Source organism: Schistocerca americana, chromosome 4 (genome assembly GCF_021461395.2).
Source record: "Schistocerca americana isolate TAMUIC-IGC-003095 chromosome 4, iqSchAmer2.1, whole genome shotgun sequence".
NCBI lineage: Eukaryota > Metazoa > Arthropoda > Insecta > Orthoptera > Acrididae > Schistocerca > Schistocerca americana.
The window spans coordinates 439,424,578-439,444,267 of NC_060122.1; the positions used below are offsets into that span (position 1 = coordinate 439,424,578).

Below are 19,690 nucleotides of genomic sequence, written 5' to 3' on the forward strand. Positions count from 1 at the left end.
TGCCGACCCGAATTATGCTGGGAAAAAAATTAGTTCAAATTTTGGCCACCAGTGCGAATTTGGCGCTGTACAGCATCTTGTCGACGTCTCCACTGTCCAGACTGAACAAACGGTCTAAACGGTGGTTAATAATAACATCAATAGTATGCTTTTCTCATTTGATCTTTTCTGCCTTCTTCCCGTTCCTAATCGAATACAAATGAAAATATTTCTTTACGCCTTTCTTGCTTCCACAGCGCCAGATTTGCCCCTGGTGGCCATAACTGAAGCAAATTTTTTCCAGCGTAAACCGCTTCGGCATTAACGCATTAGAAAATCTACGAAGTTTCGCTGCTATACTAAAATTACGGCCCACACTGAACCTCTGTGAGTAGCTTAATTTAATTATAACCGCCTGGTACTACATAGCAATGTGAAGACTGTTCTAGGCCTTTCTGTGTGTTGGAATCATAGCTTCATGGTCTGACACCTGTTTGTGTATCGTATAGGGCATAAATAACGTTCGGTATAAAATGAGATCAATTTGGCGAAGTTCTCTTAAATATACATACAAGTACAAAATGCAACGCTAAGACGTGTAGCATGTTATCATGATGTAAGGTGATGGTAAATTAACGTATGTTTGATAAAAGAGCAAATTTACTGTCATTACAATATCACTTAGCAATGTTAAGGAAATATTCTTGTGGAAATATCATTAAATTAGTTACAGTAATTACTCGTATGGACCACGTAAATAACTATTAATGATGCAATTCTGGTTTTTCCAATAACTTTTGATTCGATCAGTGTGCCCTTGTACCCTAACTTCTGACCAGCTTTCTTTCTTGGTTATCTCTGAAGATGGAAATCTAAAACCTGCAGTGGCAACGTACCTCTGTTCAGAATTTCATGCTCATCAATCTTCATCGCTTTCAGATCATTTTCGATTTGTTGGAGCAGCTTCCGTGGGAGGATATTTTCCAGCTGATGTATTCAAAAATTCTCTTGAATATCCTGTTTTCATTCATCTGAGTCAGATGACCATAAAACATTATTCTACGTTTTCTCATATTTACATTTAGTTGTTCATTTTCCTCGTACAGATTCTTCTATTCGTGTATTCACCCTTCTGTTTTATTTTTCTTAGAATTTTCTCTTTCTTTCCCATGTTTTCTATATCTGTTATCTTAGCTAAATCCAGACTTTCCGCTGCATGTATTCTGGTTTCGTTACAGTAACATAATACTGTCACTTTGCTTAAGAGGAGATTGTACACATCTTCCTTGCCCTGAATTATTAGCCTCCCTTTCAGGGCCATTCTTATGTATTATCTCATCACAAAACTTAAATTTATTGACTCTGTTAAGGTTTTCGTAACCTATATGTTGACATTAGCGTTATATTTGTCATGCATTCTGTTTGTACGTAAGATATTTTAAGACACGCGTTTTCTGCCGTTGCCTTCAAAAAAAAATTTTTTTTTTGTTGGCACTGTGTTGCAGAATCGTGGGCAAACTCTAAACATCGAATTATAAGGTTATTGTTGTTATGGTCCAGTTTCACCTGGCCATTTACTCTACACTTTTTGAGTTTTTCTTCCCATTTTCGGAACACCTTTACGAGAACCCAATTGAACAAAATTGGGATACTGCACTTGATTGTCTAACACGCGTTCACACCTCGAAAGCTTCAGATATATCTACTAAATGTTTTAATATTATTATATAATATTATTATATAAATGTAATAATATAATATATAATATATTATAATAATATAATTATATAATTATATAATTATAATAATATTATTATATAATTAATAATATTATTATATAATTTAGTTATATCAGTACTCTCCTAATATAATAGTAACATATTTACACTAATACGCTTCTAAAATGTGTAACGCAGTGACTTACTCAAGCACACATCGCACGAGGCTAGGCCACAGCATCTGTCCAGACCAGTCCTCACCACAAAGGAAGAGGTCGTAATAAAATTAATCCCTTAAGTCTGATCACAGATTCGAACTCCAAATAAAATTCTGATTAAACTGATACCTAACTCAGACTAGTCGTTAATTAATTAACAATTCATCAAAGTTAATTATTGAATTGACACTACTAAATTAATTTTCCCAGCTCCACACACGCTACTGAGATATCGTCTACAAAGACGAGCATCGGTTGAAGGGGCCAGGACAAATTTTAACAGTCACCGTTTAGTTAATATAGAAAACGCCCAAATCAACTTGATTTTCTGGCCATTATTTCGAATTTTTGTTGAAGTCACTTGGTGGCCGTGGCACGCAGTTTCCCCGCGTTCTGAGAATTCGTGCCAGTTCAGGTCACCCAACCTGAGGGCTGCAAGCAGGCCACTTCCTGCGGCCAAGACAGCGGGAACGGTTCCACCTCTCACCCCTGGTTACAAAGACCTCTTCGTGTACCACGGTGGTGCACCGTAGCTCATCGACCGAGTCTTTAAATAACATGAGGAGCAGCTCTCCAGCCCATTCCGTGTCAATTTATAGAGGTGTCAAAATCACGAGGTTCAATGTACGGCAGTTTGTTGACATAAACAAATGTAACGTAGTGCGCATAGAGGAATTACTGTATGGTTACATGATTTCAGACTAATCATAATCTCTGATTATGCGTATAGAAGATTTGAAGTGGAACGATCACATAAAACTAACCACAGGCGAGGCAGGTGCTAGACTGAGATTTACTGAAAAAATTCACAGGAAATGTAGGCCAACCACGAGGCAGTTTCGGCCAATACTTGAATATTATTCTTCAGTTTGGAATCCGTACCAGATAAGATTGTCAGAGGAACTAGTGAAGATCCAAAGAAGAGAAGCATGTTTTGGTACAGTTTCTTTTAATAGGCGCGAAAGCGTTATGGAGATGCTCATCCGCCTCCAGTACTAAGTGCTACAAGAGGGGCGTTTTGCATCACGAGGTCGTTTGTTGTTAAAATTCCGAGAGAGTACGATTCGTAGAGGTGTCAGTCAATATGTCGCTTCCTCCTACGTACATCCCGCGAGAAGACTATGAAGGCAAAATTAGAGGGTCGAGCTCATACGAAGGCTAACCAAAAGTCGTTCTTCTGAAGGACCTTTCACGTCTGTAACAGGAAAAGGGGAAAGCGATAATGGTACAAGAAAAACCCTCCACCACACACCATGAGGTTGCCTAGATATACCGGGTATTCCTCCTAAGAGTCATCAGGCGCATTTTCTCTGATGGTTCGTCAGATATTTCCAGTTTAATTTTTGCAATATGTAACTGGATGAGCCATAATAAATACCTACTGCACATCACGTCTTTAATATGACGCTAGGGTCGACGGAAAGTGACGATTTGTTTCCCGTTAAAAATAAACTGATTTTTAGTGTAGAATTTCGCGAGCCGATTCGATAGAACGGTCTCAGAGTAGAGCGATATTTGTTTCATCGATATGTCTTGACAGGGACAGGAAAACAAGAGGAATCACCAGTACTGCAGTAGAGACTGAGCAGCGTTGCTACATGGCGGTAGCAGTCAGCGTGGGCCACTGCAGTGCTGTCGCAGATGGAATACTGGTCACTCTTCGTGTTTTATAATCTGTATTAAAACATATCGATGAATAAAATATCGCACTAGATTAATTTCGGGTCGCTCTATCGAATGGACACATAAAATTTCACTTAAAAAATACTTTTGTTTGTAACGGGGAACAAATTGACGCTTTGCGTCAGCCCTAATAGCGTGTGAGACACGCGATGAGCAGCATTTGTTTGGGCTGACACCAGCTACACTTCGCAAAAATTAATTTTCAATTATCTGCCAAAATATCAGAGCAAAGGCGCCTGACGAGTCTATGGGGGACACACTCTATATTGGAATGTTCTGTGAGGACATTACAAACTTTCAAGGATGATCGAGAACGGTAAATGTATCAGTCTGAGGTGAGACATCCTGGTCGAGAAGCTATAAAAAAAAAATGTGTGTGATATCTTATGGCAATTAACTGCTAAGGTCATCAGTCCCTAAGCTTACACACTACTTAACCTAAATTATCCTAAGGACAAACACACACACCCATGCCCGAGGGAGGACTCGAACCTTCGCCGGGACCAGCCGCACAGGGGAAGCTATCGAGTCGCAAGTTATAAGCCTAAAACGTTATGATATCTCTGACAGTCGACCGCTCCCTCCGCAAGCTCTTTGCCTTCCGTATTTTGTCACCAGAAGAAGAAAAAAATGTTCAGTAAACGTGGACTCTAAAGTGAACACATTAAGGGGTATATACATTCCACTGTAGGTTGATACAAGATGGCCTAGACAATATTTCAAGTTGGTGTGATGAATGGCCGCTGGCTCTTAATGTAGAAAAATTTATGTTAATGCGGATTAGTAGGTAAAACAAACCCATAATGTTCGCATACAGCATTAATAATGTCCTGCTTGACACAGTCACGTCGTTCAAATATCTGGGCGTAACGTTGCGAAGCGATATCAAATGGAACGAGCATGTGAGGATTGTGGTAGGGAAGGCGAATGGTCGATTTTGGTTTACTGGGGGAATTTTAGGAAAGTGTAGTTCGTCCTTAAAGGAGATCGCATATAAGACGCTAATGCGACCTGTTCTTGAGTACTGCTCGAGTGATTGGGAGCCGCACCTGGACATCGAAGCAGTTCAGAGGCGAGCTGCTAGATTTGTTACCGGTAGATTCGAGCAGCATGCAAGTGTTACGAATAAGCTTCGGAAGCTCATGGGAATCCCTGGAGGGAAGAAGACATTCATTTCGAAGAACACTTCTGAGAAAATTTAGAAATCCGGCATTTGAAACTGACTGCAGAACGACCCTTCTGCCACCAACATACATTTTGCGTAGGGACCACGAAGATAAGATGCGAGAAGTTAGGGCTCATTCAGAGTCACATAGACAGTCGTTTTCGCCTCGCTCTATCTGCGAGTGGAACAGGAATGGAACGACTAGTTGTGGTACAGGGTACCTTCCGCCACACACCGTTCGGTGCTTGTGGAGTGTGTATCTAAATGTAGAAGTGTCCGAAGCTCTTAAGGTATGCAGTTTAGTATCCATATCTACTGGTCATTTTTTCTTGGTTTGGTCGATACTATCTTCTCCCAAAATATGGAAAGCAAAGAGCTCGTAGTACAAAAAGTCCACCGTCAGAGGTATGAGAACGACTTTCAGTTATAACTTTCGACTCGTTCGTTTCCACACCAGTATGCCTTGCCTCAGATTGATACATTTACCCTTCTCCACCGTCCTGGAAAGCCTGTAACGTCTTCACCCCGTATATGCAGATGTAGAGCTCCATGTCAGTGCCCACAGAACGTTAAACTCCATAACCTCCCCCGCTCCCGTTTTTCCTCGTATTCCGCGCGCCTGTTGCCTGCATGAAGACAGACTCGCGGTGTTTATACTCGGCTGGGGGCGGGGAGGTGCGGGTGGTGAGCGCGCATGCGAGGCCGCCGGCGGGCTGACACCTGCGCCAGAAAGAGCGGCCGCCCGCCGTAAACCATAACAGAAACTCGCCGTAGCGCCGCCGGCGCCGCCGCCGCCACCGCCATGTTGCAATTTCCGCTCGTCCTCCCACGCCGACACGGCCGTCGAGCTGCAAAACGGAGCTCACGAAACAAATTAATTTGCGGGCTACTCCCGGCTCTTGCTCTCACAGCTCGACTTCATTGCATGAACGCAGAGGTGAATTTCTACGACTCAATAATCTTCAACTACTTTGCATCATATCCTCGACAGATGACCCGGTTATTTGACAGTGCCGAACATCTTCCAGTTTCTGGTTGTAGAGTAATAGTTTATCGCGTCTCGCAGGACAAAAAAATGGTTCAAATGGCTCTGAGCAATATGGGACTTAACTTCTCAGGTTATCAGTCCCCTAGAACTTAGAACTACTTTAGCCTAACTAACCTAAGGACATCACACACATCCATTCCCGAGGCAGGATTCGAACCTGCGACCGTAGCGGCGCGCGGTTCCTGGCAGTAGCGACTAGAGCCGCTATGCCACTCCGGCCGGCCTCGCAGGACACTGATCATATAAAGATAAGGAACATGTACTCATTTGGATTTAGGCTAGATTACTCACTGAACTATCGCTGTCAGTGCTGTACGAATTGCACTACAACTGTAAATGAACTTTAAACAATACTCAATTACAGAATAGTACAGTACCGTTTGCAACTAGCACGATCATTTTGCTTCTTAGAGCTTTCAGACGGTAACTTGAACAGTTATTTCTAACATACAATTTGTACACCATTATATATCGGGCTCGAAGTACTCATTATTAAAGCAAATAAATTCCTTAGATGAGTGTGGTGTGCGTACTGTAAGACCTTCGGTACACACACCATCAGATTATTTGACTTGTCGCCCTAGCGAAGTAGGCGAGTGTCAGCAATATGTCTCGTGGTCTTATCGTGGCGTGTTTATCTTCTGCCGTTACGTCAGACGATAGAAATGCCACTTGCACGCTTAGAGTAGCAGATTGACGGTGACCAACTTTAAACAGAACTTGATTAATTTTCACACACATTTATTAAAATAATAGCAACATAAAATTACTTAACTTGATTCTGGATGCTATTTAGAATTGACAACCTGAAGCTCGTTATTCCCACATATCTCTGATACTTGACAAAGTGTCTATACATTTATCTTTATGGCTATGTACAGGAATATGATAATCTTATTAGGCGCAGACTGAAACTTGACTATAGACAAATGCAGACTAATGCAGACTGGTGCAGCACAGAACACCAATATAGTAGAAGTGCAAAGACCACGTTATTATACGGAAACACAGAACGACACCAGCGCTACTTGTGGCCTGGCTGTGAACTTCAATACGAAAAAATATGGCGCGAAAATCTCTTATGTTTATTTCTAAATACGCGAATTACATGACAATATTTTTCATTTAATCTTTGAATGTGGGCAGCATAGTGCAGTAATAAAGATTTTTGAGGTCTTGCAAAGTAATATATAAAAGAAATCTCAATCAAAAACAAACATTAACTACTCGTAGCTGCAGTTTACATTGTGAAAATTTTCGTAAATTACGACGTCACCTTTTGACTGCGAAATTTTTTTGTAAAACTCAATATTGCGATTTTGGCCGTGTGGCCATTATCATGTGGAAATAAACGAGCTTTAGCACATGTCAGACTAAAAAATCATCTGACATTGCATGCATATATAAATGATTTTTACGTTTCCACATATCCTAAAGCACATTACGTCCACTCGCATGATCGAAAGTGGAATAGTAGGTTACACAAATAAATAACTACACAGCTAAAGGATAACCAAGAGGTCATTTACAAAAAAAAAATCTGTGCTACAAACCAAGGATGTACTGTAAAGTCTACAGAATCTGATTTATTATTTTTTTTGTTGATTGTCGTTTATGGATATTCAGTCATCCGAAATTGAACTTCTGCACAGTTCAAATAAATTTATGAAACACACAAAATACACTCCTGGAAATGGAAAAAAGAACACATTGACACCGGTGTGTCAGACCCACCATACTTGCTCCGGACACTGCGAGAGGGCTGTACAAGCAATGATCACACGCACGGCACAGCGGACACACCAGGAACCGCGGTGTTGGCCGTCGAATGGCGCTAGCTGCGCAGCATTTGTGCACCGCCGCCGTCAGTGTCAGCCAGTTTGCCGTGGCATACGGAGCTCCATCGCAGTCTTTAACACTGGTAGCATGCCGCGACAGCGTGGACGTGAACCATATGTGCAGTTGACGGACTTTGAGCGAGGGCGTATAGTGGGCATGCGGGAGGCCGGGTGGACGTACCGCCAAATTGCTCAACACGTGGGGCGTGAGGTCTCCACAGTACATCGATGTTGTCGCCAGTGGTCGGCGGAAGGTGCACGTGCCCGTCGACCTGGGACCGGACCGCAGCGACGCACGGATGCACGCCAAGACCGTAGGATCCTACGCAGTGCCGTAGGGGACCGCACCGCCACTTCCCAGCAAATTAGGGACACTGTTGCTCCTGGGGTATCGGCGAGGACCATTCGCAACCGTCTCCATGAAGCTGGGCTACGGTCCCGCACACCGTTAGGCCGTCTTCCGCTCACGCCCCAACATCGTGCAGCCCGCCTCCAGTGGTGTCGCGACAGGCGTGAATGGAGGGACGAATGGAGACGTGTCGTCTTCAGCGATGAGAGTCGCTTCTGCCTTGGTGCCAATGATGGTCGTATGCGTGTTTGGCGCCGTGCAGGTGAGCGCCACAATCAGGACTGCATACGACCGAGGCACACAGGGCCAACACCCAGCATCATGGTGTAGGGAGCGATCTCCTACACTGGCCGTACACCACTGGTGATCGTCGAGGGGACACTGAATAGTGCACGGTACATCCAAACCGTCATCGAACCCATCGTTCTACCATTCCTAGACCGGCAAGGGAACTTGCTGTTCCAACAGGGCAATGCACGTCCGCATGTATCCCGTGCCACCCAACGTGCTCTAGAAGGTGTAAGTCAACTACCCTGGCCAGCAAGATCTCCGGATCTGTCCCCCATTGAGCATGTTTGGGACTGGATGAAGCGTCGTCTCACGCGGTCTGCACGTCCAGCACGAACGCTGGTCCAACTGAGGCGCCAGGTGGAAATGGCATGGCAAGCCGTTCCACAGGACTACATCCAGCATCTCTACGATCGTCTCCATGGGAGAATAGCAGCCTGCATTGCTGCGAAAGGTGGATATACACTGTACTAGTGCCGACATTGTGCATGCTCTGTTGCCTGTGTCTATGTGCCTGTGGTTCTGTCAGTGTGATCATGTGATGTATCTGACCCCAGGAATGTGTCAATAAAGTTTCCCCTTCCTGGGTGAATGAATTCACGGTGTTCTTATTTCAATTTCCAGGAGTGTACTACTTTACATCAACTGAAAAACAAACTGGGAGCAGAGCAGGTAGACACTCCATGAATGTAGCCAAAATGTTTTTGCCAATGAGACATACAAAGAAAATGAACTGCAACACATAACATTTTTTTTTCCCAACTTGGCTGTTATTTTGGCAACACCCATTATGTTTAAATAATGAAAGAAGACGCTGGTACAACATTTGTTTTTAACATTTTTATTTATTTACTTCCTCTTTGAAAACTTTGTTTGGTACACTACTGAAAATTAACACAAATTCCCCTTGACAGCACTTTATTCATTATACTTTTGGAGTCCAATCATCACATCTAGAAAGTGTTAAGTTATGTTCCTGCTGAATTACCAGATTTTGTCATAACAAATCAAAGGCATGATTTTAATACAAGAACATGTAATTCTCTGCTTTTAACACAACATTTGTATATGTATAGGGAGCTTACTCTCATTGCACACATAATAAACACTGAAATACAAAGTCTTTTAACATGATTTGAACTTCTTTTTAAGTTGCTGCATACACAATTTCCTCTTGTTTGTAAATTTCTTTTCTTTCACATACTTGTAGATTATAAATGGAATACTTGTCTTCAGAAGTCTCTTTTCAATGTCATGTTTATTACAAATTGTTGTATGAGACAGAACAAATGTTTTTTAAAAATTATCATGTAGTCTTGTTGTGTGACCATGACTATTTAGATACTCATAGAGCTGATCAGGGAGTGCCCTTAGGAAAATCATGACTCTTTCACTTGCATATTTCAAATGAGAATGCTCCTCACTATTCTCTTTAAATGAGGTAAACAAATGATTTTCAGTCACAACAGAGGAGTAGAGACTGGTATTACATGTTTCACAATCATCTGGTACATCTATGGCTTTTAGTATATAGCCTGCTCCATAGGCTAAGGATTGTTGATCTTCTACAGACTCGATGATACCATCTGAGTAAGAATAAATTTGCTCAGGTGTATCAGTGTCATTCATCTCACATTCACTTAAATGTTCACTCCTACCACTAGCTGCCAAAAAGTGACACAAACTGCTTAAGGGAGTGTAATCATCAGTTTCACAGTTACTTACACTCATGGCTTTGAAAGGCAAAGTCATATGATTGACAACACAAGTCTTCAGAGCTTGTACAAACTGAAAACAAGTTGAGTTTGTATTAGCAATACCATGTTGTCTTATACAACAAAAGAAATTTTCTGAAGCATCTTGATTGAACGCCTTTAAATTTAAGTACTTAAAGCCAACCACTTTCAAGGTCTTCCACAAGAAAATAATAGACTGTAATGTAATCTGCCAACCTTTTATGAAGCTAAACATATTAGTCTTGTTTCTTCCCGTTTTTAAATCTATTATTTGCCAGCTGCCTATTTCCCTCAATATGCTATACCACATATCTAAATGTGGCGAATTTTCTGATAAAGCACACCTAAATTGTTTTCCATCCCTGGGATATTGCTCATTACTGTTGAGTGAATCAAAGAGATTATCTACTTTTTCCACAAACTCAGCTGTGTGTATAGCTTCAGATGGTAATGTGTGAGTAGAAACATATGTTTCAATTGCAGCTGCAACCGTATGGCTCATTTGTGCAGCAGCAACTTTTACCTTAATTTTGACATGGGAATCAGAAAAGTTAAAGTGTTGTGCTTTTAATTTGGGTAGAGTTTTGAACTGTTTTTTTTATCCAAAAAGAACACTGTACTGATGTACTCAAACTTTGCTGCTTTGTGAGGTTCAAATTGAATTTTATTATCTATCAAAGCATTTCAAGTGTTTTTGAGCAGATGTGGTACATCATAAATGGTAACAATTGGTTGATTATTGACGACAAAATGAAATATACTGGGCTTCAACAAATTTGCTTCACACAGTTGCTTAAGGGTCTTTTGGTTTGTTGCATTCTGGTCACATACAGTACAAACCACTTTGAACCCAATATTCTGTAGTTCACTTATGATGTGAACAATGAGTGATTTCAAATGGGTGTAGTGGAAAGTGGTTGCGGTAAAGTAATATGCTAGAACTTGTTTCCAAGTTCCGTGAATGCCTTTCAGCATAAAAACCAATGCTTGACTAGCAGCTACAGGTGAACGTCCTGAATGACCCAAGTCCTGATACCCATAGATTAGCTGTTTGTGTGCATCATAGTACATCCATCATCCAGAGACATTTCATCACAAAGTAGAGCACAATACTTGTCATTTTCATGCATATTACTTAACTTCCCTTGCTAAAAAGTTTAATAAAGCTGGATTAAGTCCTGTATTGAATGGTATGTGGGAAAGCACTCCCTTGAGCAGCATGACAGATGGAAGGGAGAAGTATGTGGCCAAATATCTGTACAACCGGGGACTACGCTTATAAATAGATTATCTTGTATAGACCACCGTATTGCTGTGGACTGCATATTGGCATTTCTTAACTCACTATTACTAAAAGTTTTAGTCACATCATTCAACTCTTCTTCAATTAACTGAAATTTCCTATCATCATACAACTCTTTTAGAATGTTCAATTTATTCCTCTCATTCTGTAGCTGTTTTTACAATTTACGCACTCTGGAAACTGTAATTCTATGCAGTTTATACATTTTGTGTTTTCTTGGAGTTAAATCACGTTTAGAAACGCCAGATCCCATTACACCTGGGCTACTTTCAACATCATAAACTGGTGAGGATAAAAAGCTGTACTCACCATCATCTGTGCTCTGTAAAGGGGGACTGCTCTGTTGAGTTACTGTAGATTTTGCATTGTGGCCTGTCTGGTGCACACTTATATTTGCACCCGATGTGGTGAAACCACTACCACCACCAGTGTAACACAGATGGGTGGGGGGAGAGTGATACAACACCAATTCCATGTGCTTTGGAATAACACCAGGGTTTAGCCTGTGTCTAGTAAAGTTCACAAAAGCTGCTTCATAAAAATGATCCTCATACACATAATAATAACTACAATTGACACCTTCATGTATATTACAGATCAATTTCCACTTCTTTAAAGTCTCACTTTTTGATGCAGCTGGAAATTTATAGAAATGTTTATTCTTGTGTTTGGAATTTGTTTTCACATGATAACTACTCCTGCATCCGGGAAACTTGCACGAGTATTTCAATCTCAAACTGGATTCTTCTCTTCCTGTATGATCCATCCTCATGTGTCTGAAATGTTATTCAAACCAAAAATTAGGAACGAGAAAAAAGATCAGGTATGGTTTACATTGATTAATGTTAAAGAAAACTCAATCTACATCTACATCTACATCTATACTCCGCGAGCCACCTTACGGTGTGTGGCGGAGGGTACTTATTGTACCACTATCTGATCCCCCCTTCCCTGTTCCATTCACGAATTGTGCGTGGGAAGAACGACTGCTTGTAAGTCTCCGTATTTGCTCTAATTTCTCGGATCTTTTCGTTGTGATCATTACGCGAGATATATGTGGGCGGTAGTAATATGTTGCCCATCTCTTCCCGGAATGTGCTCTCTCGTAATTTCGATAATAAACCTCTCCGTATTGCGTAACGCCTTTCTTGAAGTGTCCGCCACTGGAGCTTGTTCAGCATCTCCGTAACGCTCTCGCGCTGACTAAATGTGCCCATGACGAATCGCGCTGCTTTTCGCTGGATCATGTCTATCTCTTCTATTAATCCAACCTGGTAAGGGTCCCATACTGATGAGCAATACTCAAGAATCGGACGAACAAGCGTTTTGTAAGCTACTTCTTTCGTCGATGAGTCACATTTTCTTAGAATTCTTCCTATGAATCTCAACCTGGCGCCTGCTTTTCCCACTATTTGTTTTATGTGATCATTCCACTTCAGATCGCTCCGGATAGTAACTCCTAAGTATTTTACGGTCGTTACCGCTTCCAATGATTTACCACCTATGGCATAATCGTACTGGAATGGATTTCTGCCCCTATGTATGCGCATTATATTACATTTATCTACGTTTAGGGAAAGCTGCCAGCTGTCGCACCATGCATTAATCCTCTGCAGGTCCTCCTGGAGTACGTACGAGTCTTCTGATGTTGCTACTTTCTTGTAGACAACCGCGTCATCTGCAAATAGCCTCACGGAGCTACCGATGTTGTCAACTAAGTCATTTATGTATATTGTAAACAATAAAGGTCCTATCACGCTTCCCTGCGGTACTCCCGAAATTACCTCTACATCTGCAGATTTTGAACCGTTAAGAATGACATGTTGTGTTCTTTCTTCTAGGAAATCCTGAATCCAATCACAAACCTGGTCCGATATTCCGTAAGCTCGTATTTTTTTCACTAAACGTAAGTGCGGAACCGTATCAAATGCCTTCCTGAAGTCCAGGAATACGGCATCAATCTGCTCGCCAGTGTCTACGGCACTGTGAATTTCTTGGGCAAATAGGGCGAGCTGAGTTTCACATGATCTCTGTTTGCGGAATCCATGTTGGTTATGATGAAGGAGATTTGTATTATCTAAGAACGTCATAATACGAGAACACAAAACATGTTCCATTATTCTACAACAGATTGACGTAAGCGAAATAGGCCTATAATTATTCGCATCTGATTTATGACCCTTCTTGAAAATGGGAACGACCTGCGCTTTCTTCCAGTCGCTAGGTACTTTACGTTCTTCCAGCGATCTACGATAAATTGCTGATAGAAAGGGGGCAAGTTCTTTAGCATAATCACTGTAGAATCTTAAGGGTATCTCGTCTGGTCCGGATGCTTTTCCGCTACTAAGTGATAGCAGTTGTTTTTCAATTCCGATATCGTTTATTTCAATATTTTCCATTTTGGCGTCCGTGCGACGGCTGAAGTCAGGGACCGTGTTACGATTTTCCGCAGTGAAACAGTTTCGGAACACTGAATTCAGTATTTCTGCCTTTCTTCGGTCGTCCTCTGTTTCGGTGCCATCGTGGTCAACGAGTGACTGAATAGGGGATTTAGATCCGCTTACCGATTTTACATATGACCAAAACTTTTTAGGGTTCTTGTTTAGATTGTTTGCCAATGTTTTATGTTCGAATTCGTTGAATGCTTCTCTCATTGCTCTCTTTACGCTCTTTTTCGCTTCGTTCAGCTTTTCCTTATCAGCTATGATTCGACTACTCTTAAACCTATGATGAAGCTTTCTTTGTTTCCGTAGTACCTTTCGTACATGATTGTTATACCACGGTGGATCTTTCCTCTCGCTTTGGACCTTAGTCGGTACGAACTTATCTAAGGCGTACTGGACGATGTTTCTGAATTTTTTCCATTTTTGTTCCACATCCTCTTCCTCAGAAATGAACGTTTGATGGTGGTCACTCAGATATTCTGCGATTTGTGCCCTATCACTCTTGTTAAGCAAATATATTTTCCTTCCTTTCTTGGCATTTCTTATTACACTTGTAGTCATTGATGCAACCACTGACTTATGATCACTGATACCCTCTTCTACATTCACGGAGTCGAAAAGTTCCGGTCTATTTGTTGCTATGAGGTCTAAAACGTTAGCTTCACGAGTTGGTTCTCTAACTATCTGCTCGAAGTAATTCTCGGACAAGGCAGTCAGGATAATGTCACAAGAGTCTCTGTCCCTGGCTCCAGTTCTGATTGTGTGACTATCCCATTCTATACCTGGTAGATTGAAGTCTCCCCCTATTACAATAGTATGATCACGAAACTTCTTCACGACGTTCTGCAGGTTCTCTCTGAGGCGCTCAACTACTACGGTTGCTGATGCAGGTGGTCTATAGAAGCATCCGACTATCATATCTGACCCACCTTTGATACTTAACTTAACCCAGATTATTTCACATTCGCATTCGCTAATAACTTCACTGGATATTATTGAATTCTTTACTGCTATAAATACTCCTCCACCATTGGCGTTTATCCTATCCTTGCGGTATATATTCCATTCTGTGTCTAGGATTTCGTTACTGTTCACTTCCGGTTTTAACCAACTTTCCGTTCCTAATACTATATGCGCACTATTTCCTTCAATAAGAGATACTAATTCAGGAACCTTGCCCTGGATACTCCTGCAGTTTACCAATATTACGTTAACTTTTCCTGTTTTTGGTCTCTGAGGACGGACGTTCTTTATCAACGATGATAATGTCCTCTCTGGTAAGCCGTCAGGTATTTTATCGTTTCGCCCAAGGGGGGGTCCCTCTAACCTAAAAAACCCCCGTGTGCACGCCACACGTACTCTGCTACCCTAGTAGCTGCTTCCGGTGTGTAGTGCACGCCTGACCTGTCTAGGGGGCCCTACAGTTCTCCACCCAATAACGGAGGTCGATGAACTTGCAACCATTATAGTCGCAGAGTCGTCTGAGCCTCTGGTTTAGACTCTCCACACGGCTCCAAACCAGAGGACCGCGATCGACTCTGGGCACTATGCTGCAGATATTAAGCTCAGCTTGCACTCCGCGTGCGATGCTGGTTGTCTTCACCAAATCAGCCAGCCGCCGGAAGGAACCAAGGATGGCCTCAGAACCCAAGCGGCAGGCGTCATTCGTTCCGACATGTGCTACTATCTGCAGCCGGTCACACCCAGTGCGTTCAATAGCTGCCGGAAGGGCCTCCTCCACATTACGGACGAGACCCCCCGGCAAGCACACCGAGTGCACACTGGCATTCTTCCCCGACCTACCCGCTATTTTCCTGAGGGGCTCCATAACCCGCCTAACGTTGGAGCTCCCTATAACTAATAGGCCCGCCCTCTGTGACTGTCGGGACCTTGCCAGAGAATCGGCCACTGGCCCAACAGGCGAGGCATCCTGTGGTGGCTCGGAAACGATGTCATCACCACTAGGAAGCACCCCGTACCTGTTGGAAAGGGGTAAGGCAGCTGCCACGCGGCCAGATCCCACCTTCGCCTTTCGGCCAGGCACGCGCGAGCCCACCACTGTCCGCCATTCACCCTGGAGTGATGGCTGACCGGTAAGATGCTCACTGCCGGAAGACGCAGCGACATCAGGGGCTCCATGTGATTCCTAGGCCACCGAAGTAGGCATAGGTCTCACCACAGTTGCCCCAACGCCACTACGAGCCGACGCCTGCGCCTCGAGCTCGATGAGCCTAACAGACAAAGCCTCCACCTGCCCCCGAAGAGTGGCCAATTCTCCTTGCGTCCGCTCACAACAACCACAGTCCCTACACATGACTATGTTTACCCTACTCTATACGGTGACAAATTCCCAAGATAATCTTCTGATGAGCTACTCTGATAATCAAGAAACACTCACTGAAATACGAGACGCGAAAACTACGCTAGGTTTTCCCAGAAAAACTATTTAAAAGCTAAGCGCAGCAAATAAGTACAAAAACGCTTTATACAAACAGTACTCGATGCTGCTGGTGCTCTCGCTCTGGCTGTCACAAGACAACTGCTGATTCAAGTGACTAGTGGCTAACGGCCGCGAAACAAACAAAAGACGGTTTTAGGGCGCTTTCTGTTCTAAACGATCAAGAAAACACTAAGAAATCTAACACGAAAACTACGTAAAGTTTAATCAAGAACTGTTAGTTACTATGCAGAGCAGATAAACACAAATAGAATCCCTTCCTTAGTGGAAGGTCGTAAACAAAATGCAAAATAAACGCTTTATACAAACAGTACTCGCTGCTGCTGGTGCTCTCGCTCTGGCTGTCACAAGAAATTAATTTCCCTATCAAAAATCGTATTAGCTTATGTCTAAATGCAGCTATCCTGTACTGAAGTATTGATAACTGTTATCATGGCTTGTAATCTGATGTGGTAGTTACACCTGTAAATCTGTATTACATTGTGTTGAGCATTGAAGTGCGAGAAGATTTCTACTGCATTGGATATTGCCACAACAATACGTGTAAATGTCCAACTGCTTGAAGGACCTGCTTTGTGTGACTTCCAAACAAATGTCTAATTATGTGAGAACACAACCTTTGTCGATACAACAGCAACAAACACTTTTTACCTGGATAGAGTGTTATGTACTGAACAGAATATTTACTGTCGAAAACGGGAAATAGAACACACTCGAGGCATTACGAATCAATTGTAACACGTCCAATATTTGGTGTGTAGTAAACGGCACAATAAATGGTACTTATTATGTCACTAAGAGTACTTCGTGGCAAAAAGGAAGATGAATCAAAGCCAGAAGTATATTCAATTACAGGATTCGGAAAGTTGAATACCAACTATGTCAAAATCTGCTAGCATGGGATTCTCTATGAAATACAAGGAAATATGAACAGAAATAAGAAATATACTTACCCTTTAAGTAAACTGAGCAATGGAAATTGTATTTCTTTGCAGGAACAAATATACAAGAGTCCACAGAACGTAATGTGATGATACAACCTCGTGTTCTATATGAAACAAAAGTAAAAAAGTAAATACTGAATTATCACACCATCAGATATTACGAATGCATCCAAAAATTAAGCAGAATAATAGCAACATACTTACACCGCAATTTAAACGAAAAATCACGATCATGTTGCTACGATACCAAAACAATTACGGAAGACTAAATCATCCAATAGGAACATGAGACTATAAATTGCTAAACTTACAGCGCTCCAAGTGGCCTGGGACCAAACCAACGTCGTGTTACCGCAAATCACTATATGAGTTTCACCCCCCTGTGGTGCAGAGAGACTAATCAGAGGTCTGTACACTCATTATAATACATCGCGCTTTCAGGCATCACTGCGCGAGTGTGTATCCGCGAGGAGAAAAGGTTCTACATTAGCAGCAATCTCATTGGCTGCGTTACATATTAATACGCGGATCGGCGAAAGCAAAATTTGGTCCGTCTCTAAGACAGCGCCATCTCGTAGTGCGGAGACGGACAAGCGCTGCGCCTGCGCTGTTGTGCTTAGCGGGGCGCGCTCTATTGGGAAAGTTGTGTACGCGCTGACTACGCGGAACTATGTACACAACAGTGAGTCTGTGTACATTATGGATTAATACCATCTAGATCGCTTAATGTCTTCTTCTTATTTCTCCAATACAGGTGATTCAGCTGCCCCTACCTATGGCTTGTATGCAATCTGCAACACCATCAACTACCACATGTAACATTTTCATATTCTCTCGCTCACTACATGCCAACTATTAGTCCTACAGGAAAAGTGAACAGGAAATTTTTATAGGAAATTTAATGTAGTTAAGTTTTGTACTGGGATACGTTTTCGTTAGAGGTCATAATTTTCGAATTATTGAAGAAAAATGCACAAAAGTGACCTTCAACCGAGTTTTTCTCGACTAACTAGAAAATCGTGGTCTGCAGCGAAAATGTATCCCTGTATGAAACGTAGCTACATCAAATTTCTTACAAAAATGTCCTGTTCCTTTTGTCTGCAGGACTAATAGTTTGTGTGGAGCCAGCATGAAATATGGAAATCTCGTGCGTGTTTTTTGAAGGCGTTGCAGGTTGCAGGAAAGCAATAGGTTAGGTCAGCTGAATCATACTGTGTAGGATGGGGTCCACTTTTTCAGGATTTCATAATTTTTTGTTTTAATTTTTAACTTTGTGGGCGATGCCTTTCCTGACACCACAGTTGCCAGGGTAAGCTAACCTGGCTGGTTTTGGGGGAGGGGACCAAACAGTGAGGTCATGGGTCCCATAAAATTAGGGAGGGATGGGGAAGGAAGCCGGCCGTGCCGTTTGAAAGGAACCATCCCGGCATTTACCTGAAGCGACTTAGGGAACTCACAGAAAACCTAAAGCAGGATGACCGGACGCGGGTTTGAACCGTCGTCCTCCCGAATGCGAGTCCAGTGTGCTAACCACTGCGCCACCTCGCTCGGTGGTAAGCTAAGTGAGGGAAGTTGTGTGCACACTCTGTAGGTGCTTTGTTCCTTGTGTTATCATATTTTAACTGTTTGTGTGCCGTACTCTCTGAAGTGGAGTGTAGGAACTAGCCCAGTATTTGCCTAAACCAGCTTGGGAAAGCACCTGCAAAACACATTCAGGCTAGCCGTAGTACCGGCACTTGACCGATAATCAACCATGTGGATTCGATCCGGATCTGACTCACCTCCCTGTCTCGCAATCCAGTGCAATGCGCTATATGAGCAGGTCGCCTACACAGCTTATGTATTGTTATTTTGTGACATGATAGTCACATATCGTTGCTCGATATTTCATTATTTTCCTGCTAATTTGTCGGCTATTTTTCAGAAGGGTACAAGGCTTGCTAGCACGGGAAGAAGGCTTCAAATTATATTGTTAAGAAACACGCGGGTGCAGGTGTTCAATCCTCGGTCTGGCTTGATGACAGGAGGTCAGTCACAGAGGTTCTAGAGCAGTGTTTCCCAAATTGCGTTCCACGGAATACTGGTGTTCTGTGGGAAGGAAGGAAGTACCCCACGAAAAACTATAGATAACATGGCGGTTTCTTCGACATTTTGACGTTACTAGTTTTTTTTTTAATTTATTTTGATTTCTGTGTTATCAGTTACGATTTGAAATTGAAATAATCACTGAATAAAACAAATTTTTCTCATTTCTTTAAAATTTTATTAACTTTCAAAATAAACAAAGTATAATATCAAAGTACCAGGATTCTCAAAGTGTTCCGTCATAGGAAAAGTTCGGGAACCCGTACTCTAGAGAAGGGAAGCAGCTCCCCAGAGCACTGCAGTCCACGGAAGCGGTTGCGTAAGTCCCAACTCCACGCTCTGGCGTCGAATGCGGTTTTCTCTTTTGAAGGCAGCTGAAACTATACCACTGTAGGTCCCTAGATTACAATTATGTGTGATGATTTCACCTTACT

At 42.3% G+C, this 19,690-nt stretch overlaps 1 long non-coding RNA gene across 1 annotated transcript in view; it reads left to right on the plus strand.

The window, feature by feature from the left end:
- LOC124613925 overlaps window positions 1-19,690 on the plus strand; it is a 637,976-nt gene that overhangs the window by 178,714 nt on the left and 439,572 nt on the right. The gene's annotated exons all lie outside the window — the stretch shown is intronic.